We start from the raw sequence: 21,209 nt of genomic DNA on the forward strand, positions 1-21,209 counted from the left end.
CTAAATGATGTTTTTCTACCATAGGAGTATCCACAGGTTTATACCTTAATATACTAGTTTCATTCAATAAATCCAACACATAGTTTCGCTGCGATAAGAAAATACATTTAAGTGAATGGGCGACCTCAAATTTAGATGCAAGTTTTACCTGTAACTTATGGATTTCTTATAAATCATCCCCTATAATAATCATATCATCAAGATAAATAATTAAAGCAGTTAATTTGCCAAGCCAACGCTTCAAAAACAAAGTGTGATCTAAATGACTATAGTGATACCCATATTTCTTCGTTGCTTGAGTAAACCTGTCAAACCAAGCATGGGGCAGTTGCTTAAGTCCATAAAGAGACTTACGCAATCTGCATTCCTGTATTACCACTTGCACCATAGCCTAGTGGAAAGACCATATACACTTCCTCTTCCAACTTCCTATGAAGGAATGCATTCTTCACATCAAACCGTTTACTAGGCCAATCCATATTTGCAGCTAAGGAAATCAAAGCACGTATCATATTCTTCTTTGCTACCAGAGAAAAGGTTTCTTGATAATCTACACCATACGTTTAAGTGTACCCCTTAGCCAATAACCTTACTTTGTAATTATCCATTGATCTATCAGCCTTGTACTTGATTGTAAGCACTCGACGACAACCAACATTTTTCTTCCCTTTTGGTAATTGCACTATCTTCCAGGTTTTATATTTCTCTAAAGTTGACATCTCTTCATCCATCGCTTATATCCACTTAGGGTCTTGTAAGGCTTCTTGTACCGGAGTTGGAATTTTAATTGATTCCATATGGTTTACCAAAGCCCTGTGTTTTGGTGAACAACGATCATATGATACATAATTAGTAATCAGATACTTGATCTTCCCTTCTGGAGAGAAAATATCAGGTGGCACACCATGATTTTGTCTTTCTGGCAATTTATAAGTACTCACACTAATATCAAGATTAGTTGTATTATCATTTAAAATACTTAACTCTTGGATATTCATAAGAGATGGAACAAGCACTGCAAGATCAGAGAGAGATGGTTCTACGGACATACTGGGAAATTCGGCAGATTCCTGCTGGAATGGGATGTACTATTTGGTGGGAGCTTGCGGAACTGGACTGTTTTCTTTGATTACAGCCCGTTGAACTAGGCTGTCGGGTTTGGTAGGAGCCTCCCAAACTTCTTGAACTGGGCTGCTTGATTCAGTAGGCTCCAATCGAACTGGGCGGATTTCCACAACTTATCTTTCTCCCCCATAAGTATATTCCAACCAAATTAGTTCACCAATATCAATAATCTCCCCTAGTAATCTGAATTGGATACAGATGAAGAATAAAAATATTTAGACTCCAAAAAGTCTCATCCATAGTTACAAAAGTGCGTTAACTACCAGGATGATAACACTTCAATCCCTTATGATCCGGGAAAAAATCCAAGAAAGACATAGCGGAGTGCACAAAAATCAAGCTTATTGAGATGAGCTTTCTGAGTGTGAACATAGACCACATAACCAAAAATCATAGGTGACAAAGTATTAGTAAAAACCACTAGAACATGTTGAGTAAGCTCCTAAAATGGTGTTCCATAATTGAAGATCCAATACGGCATACGATTCACAACATAAACTGCATATACAATTGATTTAGAATAGAAGCGTTTGCGAGCAGATGCACCAATAAACAAAGCATAAGCTATCTCTAGGATATGACGATTCTTCCTTTCTGCCAGCCCATTTTGTTGTGGGTATGCGGACAAGTAGTTTCATGAACAATCCCATGATCTTGTAGAAACTGAGATAACTCAGAATTTATGATCAATCCCATTGTTAGAACACAAAACTTTAATATTAGAGGAATACTGAGTTTTAACCATCTGATGAAACAGATAAAACACATCACCACCCTCACTTTTATTTTTCAACGGATATACCTACGTCATATGGGTGAAATCATCCACGAAAGTAACAAACTACTTAATTCATGAAGTAGTACTAATAGGGGAAGGCACATATACATCAGAGTGAATGAACGCAAACGGAAAAGGCCTTTGATTCATACTTGAAGGGAATGAAGCACGATGACTTTTAGCTAAAATACATACCTCGTACTTTAATTCTAAGTCTTCAATACCACTGAACAAATCAGGTATCATATATTTCAAATAACCAAACGAGGCATGCCCAAATGACGATGCAACAACAATAACTTCTGTAGATTACTATTACGCGACGCAGGAACGAAATTAGCTCTTCTAGCAACCATGTCATCCACATAATATAGCCCCTATCTCTTAGTGTCACGCCCAATGATCCCATTTGTCTTAATATCCTGTAGTAAGCAAAATAAATGATAAATTAATACAACACAATCCAACTGTTCAATGACTTGTGGTACAGACAATAAGTGATGGGACAATGATGCAACCAATAAACAATTATGCAAGGGAAGAGAAGGTGTAAGACACACTATTCTTGCTCCAACAACAGAATCAACAGTACCATTAACAATTGTCACAAACTTTCTATGAGGATGTGTCATAGATTGAAATAAGGTTTTATCATATGTCAGATAATCTATGACCCCGAATCCAAAATCCAACTTGTATTTGTCATGTGAGATATTTCAACAAGCCCGCAACGTGGGACCCAATTAGTGGGTTAAACGTGAGAGATCCACACATCGACAACCACGTGGAGCCAATGAGACTCACCCTACATGCAAGACCAAGGGACCCACCCATCACGTGGCCATTCAGGCCCACTCCCAGGCTCTGATACCGTGTAGAAATATTAGAGAGACAGGTCAAATGTCCACTTCCAACAACATCGATATTGTGCCTAACTTGTTAATTATCACATGCACAATGTGTCAGGCTTGGAGTTTTATCACAAAAAAGGTCTCAATAGTAATTGAAGTAGGATCAAGATATTTAAATTCTTATTTTTTCATATATACAATCAATGTGAGATATTTCAACAAATACTCCTACACAGTACTATAATTGCTTAAGCACAACAATTGCACACGACAAAAAAAATTGTTGTTTGACACAACAGCACGGCAAGTCCCAAAAGTACCAATTGCCACACACGGCATAGAAAGCAGAAAACCAATACAGACAGCACCTCACGGTATACAAGCAGCAAAACACGAACAAGGATTGTCTGCCTTCCTTGTTCCCGTACCCTCCTGTTTTGTGTGGTCACGGTTAAGCCACGTCAACATTTTATATTGTTTTTTATAGAGATAATAAGACAAAATGAATAGTAATATAAAATGTTGACGTGACTTAACCGTGACCACACAAACAGGAAGGTATGGGAGGGCACGGAAATAAGGAGGGCAGACAATCCTTGTCCGCAAAACACATGCTGCAATCAGTACAGCACCACCAAAACAATATATTGCAATTAGTACAGCAATTACGTGGGTATAATGTATCAATTCACGAGCTGCAACCGCAGCAAATCCTTTTTTCTTTTTTGTTTTGGTTAACAGGATTACACGTACGCCTGCAATCTTGTAGGAAGCAGCATGAACTCCTTTTTTTTTAGTAATGATAAAGAAACTAAATTTATAAACTAATTTTTGTAAACTAAATGAAATAGAAGTTGATGATTATATTATTACTTAAACGTTGATAAACGTGCTCATTTCCTATTGATGACACATCGTGCGGTCAGAGACTATTTTAAATATTTTTATTTAAAATTAAACACAAACAGTACTCGAAAAAAACTGACCGCATGATGTACGATGAACGAACACGATTCACGAATCCTCAAAATCCTAACCAAAAGGATTCGAAGAGGATCCTGTTGGTTTGCGCATAGCTACCATACTTGGTACCTAGAACGGTGCAGCAACAAGCTGCAGCGAAGCACTACACGGAGAAATTTTTCCGAGTGCCTAGAACATGAAGTGACGTGGAGTTCCTAGCGAATAGAACCATAACACCTAGCTATTTCAGTTTTTAATGTAAAAAAAAAATATTCCCACATTGTTGTTTAAGTGAAGTTTTGTTAAATAACCAGAATTTTTTGTCAACTGGATTCTGAATTTACCGCTATCTAATTCCAAATTTATCCCTTCCACGCAAAACATCCACAACACCAGTGATTACCCACCTTTATCGCCACCCTGTGACTCTACCGAGGACGTCCCATCCATTGTCTCTTCCTCCTTTTCCTTCTCCTCTTCCCTCTTTTCTCTCCCATTCTTATGTTAACATGTAACCCGAGAGTAGTAGGCCGCACCCTCAGATCTACTATCGCCGGCCTCCGAATTAAAGGCTTGTGAGGTCAGCTGAATCCTGATCAGTTAATCATGTTTAAGGGCTTGTAGATCAATCATTGTGTTTCTTATTTTATTTTGATTTTGGTAATATTTAATTGATCTACAAAATGATTAAGTATGATTAAAATTGTAAAGATCAGATGGATGGTTTCTTCCCTTCCCATATCCCCTCAAAGCCCATAGGTTGGGCGCTAGCGCTTTACTAATATAATAGTAAGGCCCTTCTGCTGAGCGAAGCTGCGCCCTTCTTGAGCCTACTTAAATAGCTTACGCTTACCAAGCTTAGTCTACTAAAATAGGGCTACAGCAAGCTTTCCCCCTTTGTTTGTTGTGGGTCGCGCCTCACCGCAGGCACTGAATGAAATGAATGGAGATCCTCCTTCCCCCTGGTTAATTACCAAGAACTTCGTTGCCACTAGTGGCAAAGAAAAATTCTACCATCCTACCCCAAAACAACTCTGAGCCTAAAGAGAAGAGAGTTCAGTCTACAAGAAACTGGCAGAGCTTTAGCCATTGGACTACATCCTACCTAAACAGTAACCCTTTTTTTTGTTCGTTCTTCGGTGGAGACAAATTCCTTCCGACTAATGAAGAGGCTACTCCAATCTTCCCATTCATTCCCAGTGGAATGGTGGAAATGGTAGTCGGCGCAGATGGGGAAAGAGAAAAGATGGTTGGTCGATCTGGGGAATTGGAATCAATTAATGACTGTTTTTTTTATTATTTTTATCAAAACAATTAATTTTTAAAAGAGTTTTCTCTGTTTTAATTGTTATTTTACAGTGTCAGTAAGTAATTAGTTGGGAACACCACCTGTTATGCTTATGTGCGTATATTCGGTCCTCTGAAAAATTTCTCCACTATATGGGAGTAGTGATAGAATTTTTACTACCTATAAAAGTAAAGATAAAAATACTTACAAGAGTACAAAGTTATTGTAGTATAACAGCTCAAGCAAAATCATTCTCAACATGATGAATGACTAATTTGTATTTAAATCAAATCTTAATTAATTATTTGAAAACAAAGTTTGAAAAATTTTGAATTTATAACTTGAAATAATTGTTTGGGCCCAAAATGTTGGTTTGGGCCGAGTTTTATTTTCGGCCCGGAAGGTCTTACGAAGAGGTTATCCTGGATCATCTAGTTCATGGGTTTCCTGGCCTAGGTCGGCCAAGTCTTGCTGCGAGACGCGTAATTGAATCCTGGCACAATAAGGAGTTTCAGCAAGATAAAGACATTGATAACCCGGAAGTGAATGCGGCTTGATAAAGGACTGGGTTCAAAGTCGTAGCGAAAATAGGACTAGTCGAGATAGTGTTTGACCTGAATAAGAAGTCCTACTCCGAGTAAGGTTTTAACTCGATCTAGAGAATACCTGCTGCTATAAATAGAGGAGGCTGTGCATCATTCAAGCCCCCTCCAATTCAACACACAACTACCCTGCTCAAATTCTCTCAAGAACCTTGAGATTTTTTCTTTTCTCTTTTCGCCGACACACCTTCAGTTTGGATAAACAGCACTGTGGAGGCAATCGGTGATATCTTCAGTTGGCATAAACAGCATTGTCGCTGTAGAATCAGCCGATCTCGCAGCATCTTCAGTTGACATAAATAGCACCACGTCAAGGCCGATTGGTTACCTATCTAAGTCTCGGTCGAGAAGGATTTCTGAATCCTTGTTGGTCGAGGTCATCTCATTAGCCTTCTCGGTGAAGTAAGGTATTACGAGTTACTACATTCGGAACATTGGAAGCCAAATTTGATATTGAACTTTGCTAAGTTAACGGCCTTGTCTTCAGGCTCTAGAACCCGAAGGCCGAGACAAGTTCCTTCCTCAGCCGCAATCGCAAGACGCAAAAATTAGCCGCGCACCCAACGCAGCACCAACATATTTTACTCCTCGGTCGAGCTCGACCGACGAGTTGGCACGCCCCGCACACAATTGAAGGACGTAGTTAACTCAGAGATTACTCGGCCTACGCGCCACATAACCTTGGTAGTTTTTAGGGTCAACATTTTGGCACCCCCAGTGGGACACAGTGCTAAAACTACGAAGTTCATGCCAATTGAGACATGATCGGTTAAAACGAAAACAGCTATAGGAAAGTCAACAACCGATTTGCCAATTCAGAACATAGGACAAAATGTACTACAGGAACATAATCCCCTTAGTGCCGTGACACATGAGTCCACAAGCACGACTCGCCAAGAAAGGGAAGTTGGTCTCGCCAATCAGCTTCGCAGTCTAGAAATCCCTAACAAAAACACATGCGTTCTTAATGAAGGGACAGTGGAGGACTGTGATGACGATGGTGGTGAAGGCTCTGATCCACCAATGAAATCGTTTCTTCAAAGACGACTTGACGAACAGTCTCGGACACTTGAACAGACATTTAGTCGAGGAATCGATAAACTGCATGACGTGATACGCAGTACCAGTGAGACACAAACCAGATTGCTTGAAATGCTGGTTAGCAAAGTTTGCGACGACAGGTCCGTCGATTTTTCCCAACCACCAAGAAATAATCTGTTACCAATATTACAGGCCGAGCCAATCCTTGCTCGGCTCAAGCCAATTGACTTAGAAAAAAAGATGAGGATCAAGCAGTCAATCAGACGAATCCGACCAAATGATCGAAACACCTATTGATATAATAGAGGTCCAAAGGATGATCGATTCGGCCTTGAAAAAAGGGTCGAAATTCCCAAAATTCATTCATCCATACCCGATCTATGAGGAGAAATTTGAATATCCCAAAGGTTTCAAAATTCTAGATTTCAGCCTTTTTACGGGAGAATCATCCTTGTCATCATTAGAGCACGTCGCTTGATTTACAGCGCAATGCGGAGATGTCAATAGTGATTTTCATAAGTTTCGGCTATTTAACTTCTCGTTGACAGGCTCGGCATTCGCGTGGTATATTGACCTCCCTTCTAATTCCATCCAAAGTTGGGAGGAACTAGTCAAAAAATTCCATGAACAGTTCTATCGACCAGGAATGGAAATGTCAGTTTCCTTATTAGCCAGAATGCCTTAAACGATTGATGAGTGGCCCATAGATTACCTCACACGGTTCAAGTCAGCCCGAAATTGGTGCCGAGTACCTCTCCCCGAGGTCAAGTTTGTCAGGCTTGCCTTGAACGGGTTAGATGTAGAATATAAAAAGAAATTCTTGGGGGCAAATTTTTGGCATATGTATGAATTGGCTCAACACGTCGAGCAGTATGATTATCTACTCCGAGAAGAAAAGATATCAAAATCTCCAACCCGAGGAACAATCTACAAGAACCCTTCAGTCAATTATGCATCGACCGAAGGAGAAGATTCCCAATATGCCAGTATAGATGCGGCCGAAATTATCATAGATAAACCGTACATATGTAAGGCATTAGTTCATCCTAACTCCACAGATCCCAAAAGTCGTTCAACCTCTGAAGAAACCACAGTCAAAACATGAAAAGTTTATACTTTTGATATCACCAAGGCTGATGCAATTTTTGACCAGTTGTTGCTTGTGAGGATTATCAAACTTCAACCAGGACATAACATCCCTAAGGCCGAAGAATTGAAAGGGAAGATATATTGCAAGTACGATAACTCAAACAAGCACACGACAAATAACTGTGTCGTGTTTCGAGACACCATCCAAAGCTGGATTGATAACGGCAAACTCAGATTTCTGGAAAAGAAAATGGGTGTTGATACCAACGCATTTCCCACGGCAACAATAAATATGGTAGATGCCCGCCCACCTAGGGACAAAGGAGAAGGGAAAGTCGAGTTCATTACAATGTAACGCATTCTGAAGCAGAATTGTCGACCACAGTTCAATATTGATTTTTGTTCAAACAAGCCACCCATAGCTCTTTCGGGATCAGTTATTGTCCAGCACCGATGAAGAGGACGGGTCGGTGGTTTTATGTAGACAGTGTAAAGCAAATGTCAACGCCGAGCCAAAGGAAAAGCTATCTCAGGCTTTGATACAGCAACCTATGGCCGCAACACATCAAAAGGTGCTTGACGCAGGTCATAATCAAAGGGTCTTTGATAGGCTCAGCCCTAAAGCATGGTTTGAAGAGAAACCTTCAGTCAGACGACACCTCGACTTCGAAGCACCTTTTTATAACGAAGATTATTACGCATGTAATTCTAGCAGCTCAGGTTCTTTGCCGAGCCAGAAAACTTTCAAACCTCCTGAACCTCAAGATCAGCGTTGGTATACTTATCACTCTTCTAAAAGTGTACACACTGCACTGTCCAAATCACAAAAGCGTCAGCACCAAAGAATAGACTGCATGGCCCGCCGATGAGCAGCCTAGGAAACTTCGGTCTCTAAGTGGCGACCGAAAGAAAAAATTGGCAATGATGATGAAAGACCATCCCCAACCATTATGACAGAGTTGGTTCAAGGAAAACAGTCGGTCAATCATGATTTTGAAACTACATTTACGGATCAAACTTCTTCTTCAGCCCGGGGAAATGAAGGAACGCCTTGAGCACTTCAGGGAGGAAGCTGAAAGCAAACTTTCCTCGCTAACCCCACAGGAACCTTTAATCAAAATTTGACGGAATTTACATCCACCATTCCTTGGGGAGGCCTTGGAATACATGCAAGAGTTCCATAAAAAGCATTTGGCTAACGATTTATACGGTTTGTCGAAAGCATGTCAAGATACAACTGATCTCGTTCTAACTTGTCCAGATGCTGAACGAATTATTCAAAACACCTCAGATCCAGGGTTGAAAGCTAGGTTCCAGCACATATGGGAAGCTCGAGTCCTCGAATTTGAAGTTGACCCATACACTGATATCGATGCAGCAGACTTTCCCTTCTCGTTCGAGGACCTTCAGCATTTACAATACCACTTCGAAGTTTTTTCTGCCGTTTCTCTCTTCGGCCTTACGGCCGATGAAATGGAATGTGTCCCACGATTGGATGCCTATCTTGACACCAGGGATGTCCGCATCATGTACCAGGAGCAAGCTCATCTCCCGCCACGTGTCCCAGACTCAATTCCGGTTCCAAGGGAACTTTAGGCCAATAAACATAACGAGAAGGCTTCCGAAGAGGCATCACGGGAACATACCATTGAAATAGGAAAAGAAGATATGCTCAATACAAATCCAATAGAAAGAGGTTCCATAGAAGGTGGCTAGGAAGGAGATGAGCCCGAAGAAGAAGATCGTAACCCGATAGGTCCTTCGATCCTCTATAACATGGAAATTAGTATGGTCCATGTTTTGTCGGCCGACTTTCAACCAAGCACATTCCAACCGAATTTCTTGGATGGCGAAGTCGTTACTGAGGAAGCTATTCACATTGACTTTGTAACTGTTGCCGAAGCTGAGTCAACAACGAAAGATGACAACCTCAAGACAACTATGGCTTAATTATTTTCTCGATCATCGTCAACCAATCTCCATCATTTAAAGCCGTTGTATGTAACAGCTTATATCGAAGGATACCCAGTCTTCAAAATTTTCATTGACTGTGGAACAACTGTTAATATCATGCATGTAACCATCATGAAAGCGTTACGTCGCTCTAACGACAAACTTATTCCATCAGGGATCACTATGAGCAGTTTCATCAGGGACAAATCCTAAACTAAAGGGGTGCTTCCACTAGAAGTGAACATCGCCGGTCGTAATCACATGATCGCCTTTTTCATCGTCGACTCCAAGACCGAGTACAATGCACTGCTCGATCGAGATTGGATTCATCAAACAAGCTATATTCCCTCATCATTGTATCAAGTTCTCATCTTTTGGGACGACAAATCGGTTGTTGTTCATCCGGCCGATGCTCAGCCCTTCGAAGCTAACATGATCCAAGCACGATATTATGATAACCACGTCGGCTACATCACCTTACAAGGTTTCAATGAGGAAGAAAGACCGACTCAAATATCTGTTCAGAAGGCCATCGAGGTTGGCGTCGAAACTGTTCACCAGGATTCGGCGAGACTCGGATTGGCTAGCTTCATTTCCGATCCCGATGTTTGACACCAGTCAGACCAAATACCGAGCCGTAGTTTCATCGACCATGGAATGATTGCTGGCTCATTGGTATGCGATCTCTAAACAGTCAAATTCGGGCGTTAACCTCATAAAGTTCCTCGCCGAATGAGACAATGGTCATGTTTTATCTCTTGATAAAGTTCAAGCCGCCCTGGCCAAACTCAAAGACAGTCGGCCTCAAGTCAAAGATCCGTTGGAGGAAATAAATGTTGGGATGGTTGATGACCCTCGACCATTATTTATTAGTGTTTGGTTACCCCGTTCTATCCGATCTGAACTTTGTAACTTACTCGGCGAGTTTAAAGACTGTTTTGCTTGAAGCTATCATGAGATGCCTGGCCTTGACCAAACCTTTGTCGAGCATGAATTACGTATCAAACCTGGTTGCAAGCCTTTTCGACAACCTCCTCGACGGTTCTCGACCGAAGTACAGCTTAGTATAAAAGATGAAATTGTTCGACTTTTAAAGACCGTGTTTATCCAAACTGCTCGATACGTCGAATAGTTGGCGAATATCGTACCAGTGCTAAAGAAAAATAGGGCCTTACGCATTTGCATTGATTTTCGAAATTTGAATCTGGCAACACCCAAGGATGCATATCCCATGCCAATTTCAGATTTGCTAATCAATACCGCGGCTAATCATGACATGTTGTCATTCATGGATGGACATGCCAGTTATAACCAGATATTTATTACCGAGGCTGATGTTCATAAAACTGTTTTCCGCTGCCCAGGGGCACTTGGAACCTACGAGTAGGTAGTCATGCCATTCGATCTCAAAAATGCTGGTGCCACATATCAACGCGCGATGAACACTATTTTTCATGACCTGATCGGCACAACCATAGAAGTGTATATTGATGACGTCGTGGTCAAATCGAAAAGTCACCGAACGCATATTGATGATCTTCGGCAAGCTTTCCTTCGCATGGGTTGACATAACCTTAAGATGAACCTGGCCAAATGCGCCTTTGGTGTGTTGGCCGGTAATTTCTTAGCTTTTCGTGTCCACCATCGCGGCATCGAGGTAGACGCGAACAAAGCTCATACGATTATTGAAGCCCCACCCCCGACAACCAAAAAACAACTCCATTCCTTGCTCGGGAAAATAAATTTTCTTCGCCGCTTCATAGCTAATTCCGCTGGCAAAATGACGGCATTCTCTACACTTTTGAAACTTAAGAACTCAGATAAGTTTGAGTGACGACCAAAAAACAACTCCATTCCTTGCTCGGGAAAATAAATTTTCTTCGCCGCTTCATAGCTAATTCCGCTGGCAAAATGACGGCATTCTCTACACTTTTGAAACTTAAGAACTCATATAAGTTTGAGTGGCGTGAAGAACATCGAGCAGCTTTCACGTAAATCAAGGTTGCTCTTGCAACTCCGTCCGTCCTCTTACCGCCTCGACGTGATAAACCCCTTAAGCTTTACATTTCAGTGGCTGAAGAATCCATATGTTGCCTCCTCGCGCAAGATACTGATGTTAGGCGAGAACAAGCTATTTTCTATCTCAACCGAAACCTCAATACTCCAAAGATCAATTATTCACCCGTCAAGAAGCTTTGCTTGGCTTTGTTCTTCACCACATCAAAACTCCGGCACTATATGCTCCCATCCGTTACTCAGGTCATCGCCCAGACGAATGTCATTTGATATATGCTTACTCGGCCAATAGTCAAAGGCCGAATCGAGAAATGGACACTGGCACTATCGAAGTTTAGTCTGCAATACGTCCCACAAAAAGCCGTCAAAGGACAAGCGCTTACTGATTTCTTAGCCTAACACCCCTCTCCATATGGGTTCGAGGGCAACGACGTTGAAATCGGAATGATGGGAGCATGTGACAATTATTGGACGATGTATTTTGATGGTTCTAGTAAGTCGACATTGGCCGACGTGGGGATCGTACTTCAGTCTCTACACTAACACCGCTGGTTCTTTTCCCTCAATTTGGATTTCGATTGTACCAACAATCAGGCCGAATACGAAGCCCTTGTTATCGGCCTTAGTGTGCTTCATGATTTGCGCGCCGCTCGTGTTCTCGTCTTCGATTTCGATGATTCGGAGCTTGTGATTAACCAACTCAATGGAACGTTTTGGTGCATGAGTTGCACTCTGGTGCCCTATTGCATGGTTGCCAGTTACTTGGCCGAGTCATTCGACGGTATCACGTTCAATCATATTTCCCGCGTTCGGAACATCGTCACAGACGAACTCGCTCAAATAGCCTTCGGAGCACAACTCCTGGGGGCGAGTCTGGCCGAATGATACCCGTTTTACGGTAATCGTATCTGGCTTTGGTTAATCAACAAGTCCTCCAGTGCGACCAAGTCATCCGCACACGAGTAATGTCTTTACCTTCATTGTTGGAATAAGAGGATCCTGTAGATGTTTGCGCGGTCGAGATGCTACCAAACGACTGGAGAAGGCCAATTATGCAATACCTTGATAATCTCAGAGACAAACACGACCGAAAGACAAGGGTCTATGCCACAAACTACGTCTTATACCAAAATGAATTGTATCAAAATGGTGAGGATGGTTTATTACTGTTACGCCTCGTCCCGCAAGAAGCCGCCCAAGCAATCACAGAGGTACACGAAGGAATTTACAGAGCCCATCAATCAGGAAGCAAGATGCGTTGGCTACTTCGCCAACACTGTTACTTTTGGCCAAGCATATTGAAAGATTGTATTGAGTATGCATGAGGATGCGTCTAGTGTCAAATTCATGGACCCATCCAAAAAGCCCTGACCGAATTACTTCATTCGGTCACCAAACCTTGGCCGTTCAAAGGATGGGCAATGGACGTGATCGGTAAAATTACATCATTTTCTGGAGCAGCGAAACATGCATGGATACTCGTGGCAACTGATTATTTCACTAAATGGGTTGAAGCAAAATCATACGCCGAATTAACATCCAAGGAGGTTTGCTATTTTGTGGAGGAACATATTGTGACCAGATTCGGTGTACCAGAAATGATCATAACTGATAACAGCACAATCTTCACAGCTGAAAGGTTCAATAAGTATACGGCGAGCTTAAAAATTATGCTTGAGCAGTCCACACCATACTATCCACAAGCGAATGGATAAGTCGAAGCAAGCAATAAGGTTTTGATCGACATTCTAAAAAAAATGATAAAAGAAAGACTTGGCATGTGGCATTTAAAATTGAATGAAGCCTTATGGGCATACCGGACTTCACCCCGGTCGGTAAAGGGGACCACCCCATATGCGTTAACCTATGGACATGACGCGATGTTACTGGTCGAGCTAAGTGTAAATTCTTTATGCGTGATCGAGCATAGTAGTTTGTCCAACACCGAATACAACCAAGCCATGTTACAAGAGTTACAAGATTTGGAAGAAGATCGACTTGACGCTTACAATCTTCTAGTGGCACAAAAGAAAATTACCGAGCGAGCTTATAATCAAATAGTCAAACAAAAAACGTTCGGCGAGGGAGAGTTAGTTTGGCAAACTGTGCTACCCGTGGGAATTAAAGACCCCAGGTTCGGTAAATGGTCATCGAATTGGGAAGGACCGTTCGTCGTCCATAAAGTCATTGGCAAGAGGGCATAACATCTTAGAGATCGAACCGGTATTATTCACAAGTTGCCAATCAATGGAAAGTTTTTAAAGAAATACTACCCACTCACATAGGAGATGCAAGAATAAAAGCTCATTTCATTTCATCAAGTTCATTTCATTGATAGGTCGGTTTACAATCAAATAATTCTAAGGTGATGAAGGAAGAAGAGTTCCAAGAAGGGCCTTCAGCTCCAACCACCTCACCTTGCCCGGTTCTTCTTATCCATCTCCAACTGTTCGATTCGCTTCACGTTCGCCGTGTATTCGGTTAAGCAAGATTTGTCGCCCGACTCAAAGTCCCTCATACGCTCAAAAGCAATGGCCGACCTTCATTTTGCCAGTTCGGCCATTTGACGATCAAGGTCAGCCAAGGCCTCTTTTTTTGCCTTTAAGGCATCGACCTTCGAACGAAGAGTGTTTTGAACGGTTGTCGCAGCTTTCAAGTCATCATTAGCCTGAAGAGCATTCTTAAAAATACTAAAAGATTCCCGGGTTCGTTCCAAGGTGGACGACGCTTGAATGACAGCTTCGGCACTTAATTAACTATCAGATATGAGGTCGTTTAGGCATGCACCCAACAAATCAAGACTTTTACGCTCGAGAACTTGTGAAGCCGAGAAAGAAAAAACTTCTTGCAACCGAACAAGAGCAGCTGATTCGGCAGGTTCAGTCGTAGTTACCGAAAGACTAGCCGCTCCAGAAGTACTTGATAAAAGAGCATCAAACTTGACTTCCCATGAAGGCTGCACACGAAAACAGTTTAAGCACAAGGAAATCACGAAAGAATGCAGCAAGAAGGTTTTTTTTTTAAACCTGCTGAGATGAGACTTCAGCCATGTCTTCGAGTTCATTGCTCGAACCTAAAGAACTTAATGGCCGAGACTACTTCTCAGTTCACGCAGCCGATGAAGTTTATCTACGTTCGATGGCCACTGAGGCGGCCAAGAAATATAGATAACACACTTCGACGCGTAGAATTTTTTATGAAAAGAATGGGTAGACACCTGACATTTAGTATCTTCTTAGTTTAGAATTCTAAGGCAGAAAAGTAGCCAAAGAGAAGCGGTAAGGGTACTTACGAAGGTCGAAGTGGCTTCTTGGGAAGGAATGTTGAGGTCCTGGTCCTACGGGTGAACGGGCGTTTTCACCGTCGCTTCTGGCTCTATGACAGGTTGTTTTCCACGATCGGCCGCAGAAGGGCCGACTTGAACAACCACCTTGGACACGGGGGGAGGTTGAGTGCGTGGTTGAAGGTGACTCACCAGTGAAATCTGGTCGCTTCCATCGCTTCCGTCGCTCTCTTCTAGAACGACTGCCGTTTGTTTTGGATTTTCAGAAAGATTTTTCTTGGCCGATGGGATTGCCCCTTCCAAGACAGACGTAGCAGCTGACCCCGAATATGCCTCGACTTCTGGCTCTACGGTAGGTTGTTTTCCACGATCGACCGCATAAGGGCCGACTTGAACAACCGCCTCGGACACGGGGGAGGTTGATTGTGTGGTTGAAGGCGACTCGCTAGTGGAATCTCGTCGCTCCCGTCTCTTTCTTCTTGAACGACCGCCGTTTGTTTTGGATTTTCAGGAAGATTTTTCTTGGCCGAGGGATTTGCCCCTTCCAAGACGGGCACATCAGCTGACCCCGAAGCCGCAGATGCCTCGACCAGTGGAGCAACAACTGGTTCGACGACTTTAGAAACAGGCCGAACTTCTGTCGAGGCTTGGACGACAGGGGCAGAAGGGGAAACACTAGAAGTCATCGCCCCCGTAGTCTAACTGGAGATAACATGAATCTTCCGTTCTCCTTTCTTCGCCAACTTCTTGACCTACTTTGCGGGTCAAGAGGGTTCGATAGTGGTCTCAGCCTCTTGACAAGGCTGTTTGCTCAGCAAGGCCTACGCGGTAGTCTTAGTCCTCTTGGAGATAGTCGATTTTTTTCTAGCCACAGCCGCATCGTTCCTGAAACTCCCTTTGGCATCCTTGCAATCTTTTTCTGAAGAGCCAAATAGGCGTCCTCAGCTTAGCATAGAGTGTGAGGTAAGAAAAGGTACCGGGCTACACTGAAGATAGCCGAGTTGTCGAGCAGTGAAGTGGTGGTGATATACCTCCCAACTCGCTCGGTAAGCTATATACCTCCCAACTCGCTCGGTGAGCATCACACCCAAGAGGAAGGTCACAGGTAAGCACAAACGATCCCCATCATTGACGGAGATCAGCATCATCATCTGCACTCCTTGCTGATGTGGGGAGTTTAATCGACAAATGATACTCTCAACGACGGTAGATCAAGAACTTGTCGTCGAAAAGGACATCAAGGCCGAAGAAGTTTCTAAACACGTCTTTAGCCTGGTGAGGAGGTGCTGGTCGAAAAGCTTGCTGAAGGCCGAGCAATTCAGTAGGTGAGAAGCTGGCGAGTTCTGGCCGAAGAGTGATGAAATAAACCTACAGCCAGAGTTGGAATACCCAGAGGGGGCCACTCTGGTGTGGGTCGATCTTGTGGAGGGTCATCTGGGCCAAACAATATAGGAGATGGCAAGAATGGTTAGACTAAGCGCCAGGGTGTGACCACTAGCCATGTCTTCGGCCATCGGCATGTTCTCGACCAAGCATTTATTGGACTTGGTATAACAAAAGAATTTGTTATACCAATAGAAGAGGAAGGCTTCGTGTTCCCATCGCCGTAGGTTCTCCTCCCCTCGGCCAGCAAAATGGAGGTAAAGGGTGTTATAGTTAAGGAAGTTCTTATAAAGTTTATGAACTTCTTCCTTTGAGGGTTCTTGACCTTCTCCGCTCAGCGTTTCAATGGCCCAATCGTTGAAAAGCGCCTTTAGGTCGATGTTCGACAAGTACCCGAAGAGGGTAGCGTCAACTGGGATGCCAAAAGGGGAAGTCCTTAGGATCGGGGTAATGTCAAGGATAGTGGGGCCAATGAGGCCGAGGGGGAGGACCATAGTGTTGGTGGCTGAGCACCAGAGGCTTGAGGTTGCCATAAGAAGCTCCTTGTCCACGACAAGCTCCATAGACGAAAGGCAAATAGCATCCTAGATGCCAAGAGCTTTCCATTGCTCATTGAAAATCTTTTCCATCCTTGCAACCCAGACTGCCCAGGTCGCAGTGGTCGAGGGCCAGAAGCTTTGGGGTTTTGCTGAATCCCACTTCGACCATTCAAACCCTTGCAGTAGGGGTGTTAGGCAGTGATCCTTGAAGAGTTTGGTGATGGCTGGTGGCACTGCATCCTTAAAAAGTGGACCAAGGATCTGGTGGGTGGTGTTCATGTCGCTTTCAAGGTGCAGAGTCTTAATTGAGCGTTGGTCGATGATTGTCCCGCATTTGTCGCATTCCTTAGAAAGCTTGGAGATGAAGGAGGCCATTGGAAATGGTTTTGAAGGTTTTCTGGGAAGAATTCAGGGGGTTTTCTTTGGTTCTTTGAACATGAGAGATTTTGGAGAATTTCAAAACGTAAAGAATGAATAATAGAAGTCCAGGTATTTATAGACTTATGGAAGGAAAGATCCAGCGGGGATTTTTTAAAAGTTAGGGTGAGAGTGATCGGGAAGATCACTAATAATTATGGAGTGATGGAGAGTATTAACATACCCAAGAGAAAGAACCGAAAAACTCGCAGATTGAGGATTCATGATGATATCGTGAAGGCATTCTTTTATGAAGAAAGAACGTTTCAGTGTTCGCACGATCTCAAGGGTACCGAAAGATTCGCAAATCAAGATTGCACGATGGCATGCGGCGACAGGTATAATGATTTGTGGACGTTTGGACTTCTGCACGTCTTAAAAATCTCGCGGATCAAGGGGGTAATGATGAAAGGACATTTCAAGTCATGCTGAGAAGAGGACACTTGGCGGGATATCTAACGAAATCAAGATCGTGCAATCGTGCTTCATAAATGCACCTCGGGAGATGGAGTGTGGTTTCGCTTCTTCAAGGTTAGGGCTCGGCCAGAGATTTCAGGCCTGAAAAAGCCTCAGAAGCGAGGGGGTAATGTTTGGGCCCAAAATGTTGGTTTGGGCCGAGTTTTATTCTTGGCCCGGAAAGTCTTCCGAAAAGGTTATCATGGATCGTCTAGTTCATGGGCTTCCTAGCCTAGGTCAGCCAAGTCTTGCTGTGAGACGCGTAATTGAATCCTGGCACAATAAGGAGTTTCGACAAGATAAAAATATTGATAACCCAGAAGTGAATGCGGCTTGATAAAGGACTGGGTTCAAAGTCGTAGTGAAAATAAGACTGGTCGAGATAGTGTTTGACCAGAATAAGAAGTCCTAATCCGAGTAGGGTTTTAACTCGATCCAAAGAAAACCTGCTGCTATAAATAAAGGAAGCTATGCATCATTCAAGCCCCCTCCAATTCAACACACAATTGCCCTATGCAAATTCTCTCAACAACCTTGAGATTTTTTCTTTTCTCTTTTCGCCGACACACCTTCAGTTTGGATAAACAGCACTATGGAAGCAACCGGTGATATCTTCATTTGGCATAAACAGCACTGTCGCCGTAGAATCAGCCCATCTCGCAGCATCTTCAGTTGGCATAAACAGCACTGCGTCGAGGCCGACTGGTTACCTATCCAAGTCTCGGTCGAGAAGGATTTCCGAATCCTTGTTGGTCGAGGTCATCTCATCAACCTTCTCGGCGAAGTGAGGTGTTACGAGTTACTACATTCGGCACATTGGAAGCCAAATTTGATATTGAACTTCGCTAAGTTAGCGGCCTTGTCTTCAGGCTCTAGAACCCGAAAGCGAAGACAAGTTCCTTTCTCGACCGCAATCGCAAGACACAGAAGTCAGCCGTGCACCCAACGCAACATCAACATATTTTACTCCTCGGCCGACGAGTTGGCACGCCCCGCACACAACCAAAGGACGTAGTTAGCTCATAGATTACTCAGCATGCGCGCCACGTAGGGTTGGTAATTTTCAAGATCAACAATAATATAAACGAATTTAATAAAAAAAAAAGAATTTAAAAGATTCAGCCAAAAGAAAATGATTTTGAAAATCAATTTAAAGAGACACTAGGTTCCATTATCGTCATTAACAATCATATTCAATTGGGTAAATTACATTTTCATACATCAAGTTTGGGCTCTATTTCAATTATTTACAACATCTTTAAAACATTTCACTTTCATACCTTAAGTACTATTTTATTTCAAAATAATACCTCCGTTACATTTTCCATCCATTGATCAGTTAAGTGCTGATGTGGTTGCCACATATATGCCATGTGGCAAAAAAAGAATTAATTTTTCTTTTAAAACTTGAATTTTCTCAACAAAAAAAAAATGGAAACCCATCCCATCTCCTCGCCCAAACCCAGTTCGTCTCCCCCCCCCCCATTCACTCCCTAAAACGTGCAAGAAGAATAAGAAGAAGGAGGAAGAGAAAAAAAAAAAAAAAAAGTAGCAGCCCAAATTCGTCCCCCCACCCCCCTCCCCCCAAAAAAAAACTCCCTAAAACCTGTAAGAAGAAGAAGAAGAAGGAAGAAAAGAAACAAAATAGCAGCCCAAACCCAGTTCGCACCCCCCGGGACCCACCTGCCTTCCCTCTTCCCCCCCCCCCCCGCCCTGCGACCGCAAACTAGACCATGAACTCCATATTTTGGGGATTTTCAGTGTGGGTGAATTTTGAAAATACTTTGAGATAGGGAGTTTGAGTTTGAGATGATTTTTGGACTGGTTTTGTGGTAGATCCACCTAATCTCGGGTGGGATTTTTGTGGGTGGGTAATGAGGGATTTTTGGGATGGGTGATAGGGGATGGGAGAATGGGGTGGGTCAGGGAAGACGATTTCTGGGCTTTTTTTTTTTTTTTTCCTCTTTTTCTTCTTGTTGCAGGTTTAGGGATGTGGGGGGTGGGGGGTGGTTGCGGGGAGATGAGATGGGTTTCAATTTTTTTTTTTTTTTTTAGAATATTCAGGTTTTTAAAAAAAAAAAATTTAAAATTTTTTGCCACGTGGTAGACATTTGGCAACCACGTGGCATATATGTGGCAGCTACATCAGCACTTAACAGATCAATGGATGGAAAATGTAATGGAGGTATTATTTTGAAATAAAATAGTACTTAAGGTATGAAAGTGAAATATTTTAAAGATGTTGTAAATAATTGAAATAGAGCCCAAACTTGATGTATAAAAATGTAATTTACCCTATTCAACTGTATCAATTAGTTATGAACTTTTACATACATGTTTTGAAGGTTAGGTTCAAGTGAAAACTTATATCTAACATGCAATCCGTCTGTGATATTTAGATCAAATATAAACATGCAAGACTTATTAAGCTTTGTTAAAAGCGTGATGTTAGCCTTAAGTGAACTTACCATTACTAATCACAAGAAGCCATCCTCAATTTCAGGGTGATATTCCAACAAAAATTGCACAAATTACTTTTCTAAATACCGCCTTGCCATGGAGGATGAAAGTCGACATATATAGGGATCTCCCCAATAGCAGGTAGTGGTGTGGACGTGACTTTGTCATCCACGCTTGTCGACAACAGTGTTATAGTTGGAATAGTGAAATTCACGCGTTTTCAACTTTATCAGAGATCTTTGACAAAGTTGTACGTGATATCCAAAAGCTGAGATTGCGTCTGAAAAAATTTATTCAGGAAAATCTGGCTTTTGAAATTCAGAGAGCTGTGCTTCTTCGATCTCTGAAGAAGTGGCTCTGTTGCCTCTTCTTTTATAGAGGTATTGATTGTATTCAAATTTGCACACTTTGAAGATTTCCCACTTGTGAAAATTGTCTCTGCTGTATTTTTGAGATTTCACTATATCCAACCTTTTTCTTTCATCAATTTCTGAAAATGGCTTGCCCATCTAACATTTGCTTAGATTTGAGTCTTAGGACTAATACAGGCGAGCCGCATCAGGATAATATATGGCGCCCGTCTTTCTTATCTTCAAATGGTCCTCTTACGGTTGGGGATTCTGTGATGAAGAATGACCTAACCGCTACAGTGGTAGCTAGGAATCTTCTCACTCCCAAGGATAACAGAATCCTTTCAAACCGATCTGATGAGGCTGCCATTCAAGACTCTTTGGCTCTCAGTATTCAATGTGCAAGCTCTGTCTCTAATATGGGCCAACGCCTACTTGCTCGAACTCACCAAGTTGAATCATTGATGGCTGAGGTGGCAAGTTTTAAACAAGAGATCAGAGGGCTCAAGCATGAGAATAGAGTGTTACACATGCTCGCAAATAATTACTCAACGAGCATGAAAAGAAAGCTCGACCAGCTACTGGAATCCGAAGGTCGGACTCAAAATGACAATC

General features: G+C 42.5%; 1 long non-coding RNA gene across 1 annotated transcript; it reads right to left on the minus strand.

Moving 5' to 3' along the window:
* Positions 1–254: 254 nt before the first annotated feature.
* LOC114824817 (uncharacterized) lies at positions 255–3,980 on the minus strand. Its single transcript, XR_003773184.2, has 2 exons — positions 3,741–3,980; positions 255–2,325 (listed from the first exon to the last, which is right to left on the minus strand). It is a non-coding gene; the product is annotated as an uncharacterized lncRNA (long non-coding RNA).
* Positions 3,981–21,209: the final 17,229 nt, after the last annotated feature.

This window comes from Malus domestica, chromosome 05 (genome assembly GCF_042453785.1).
Source record: "Malus domestica chromosome 05, GDT2T_hap1".
NCBI classification, from domain to species: domain Eukaryota; kingdom Viridiplantae; phylum Streptophyta; class Magnoliopsida; order Rosales; family Rosaceae; genus Malus; species Malus domestica.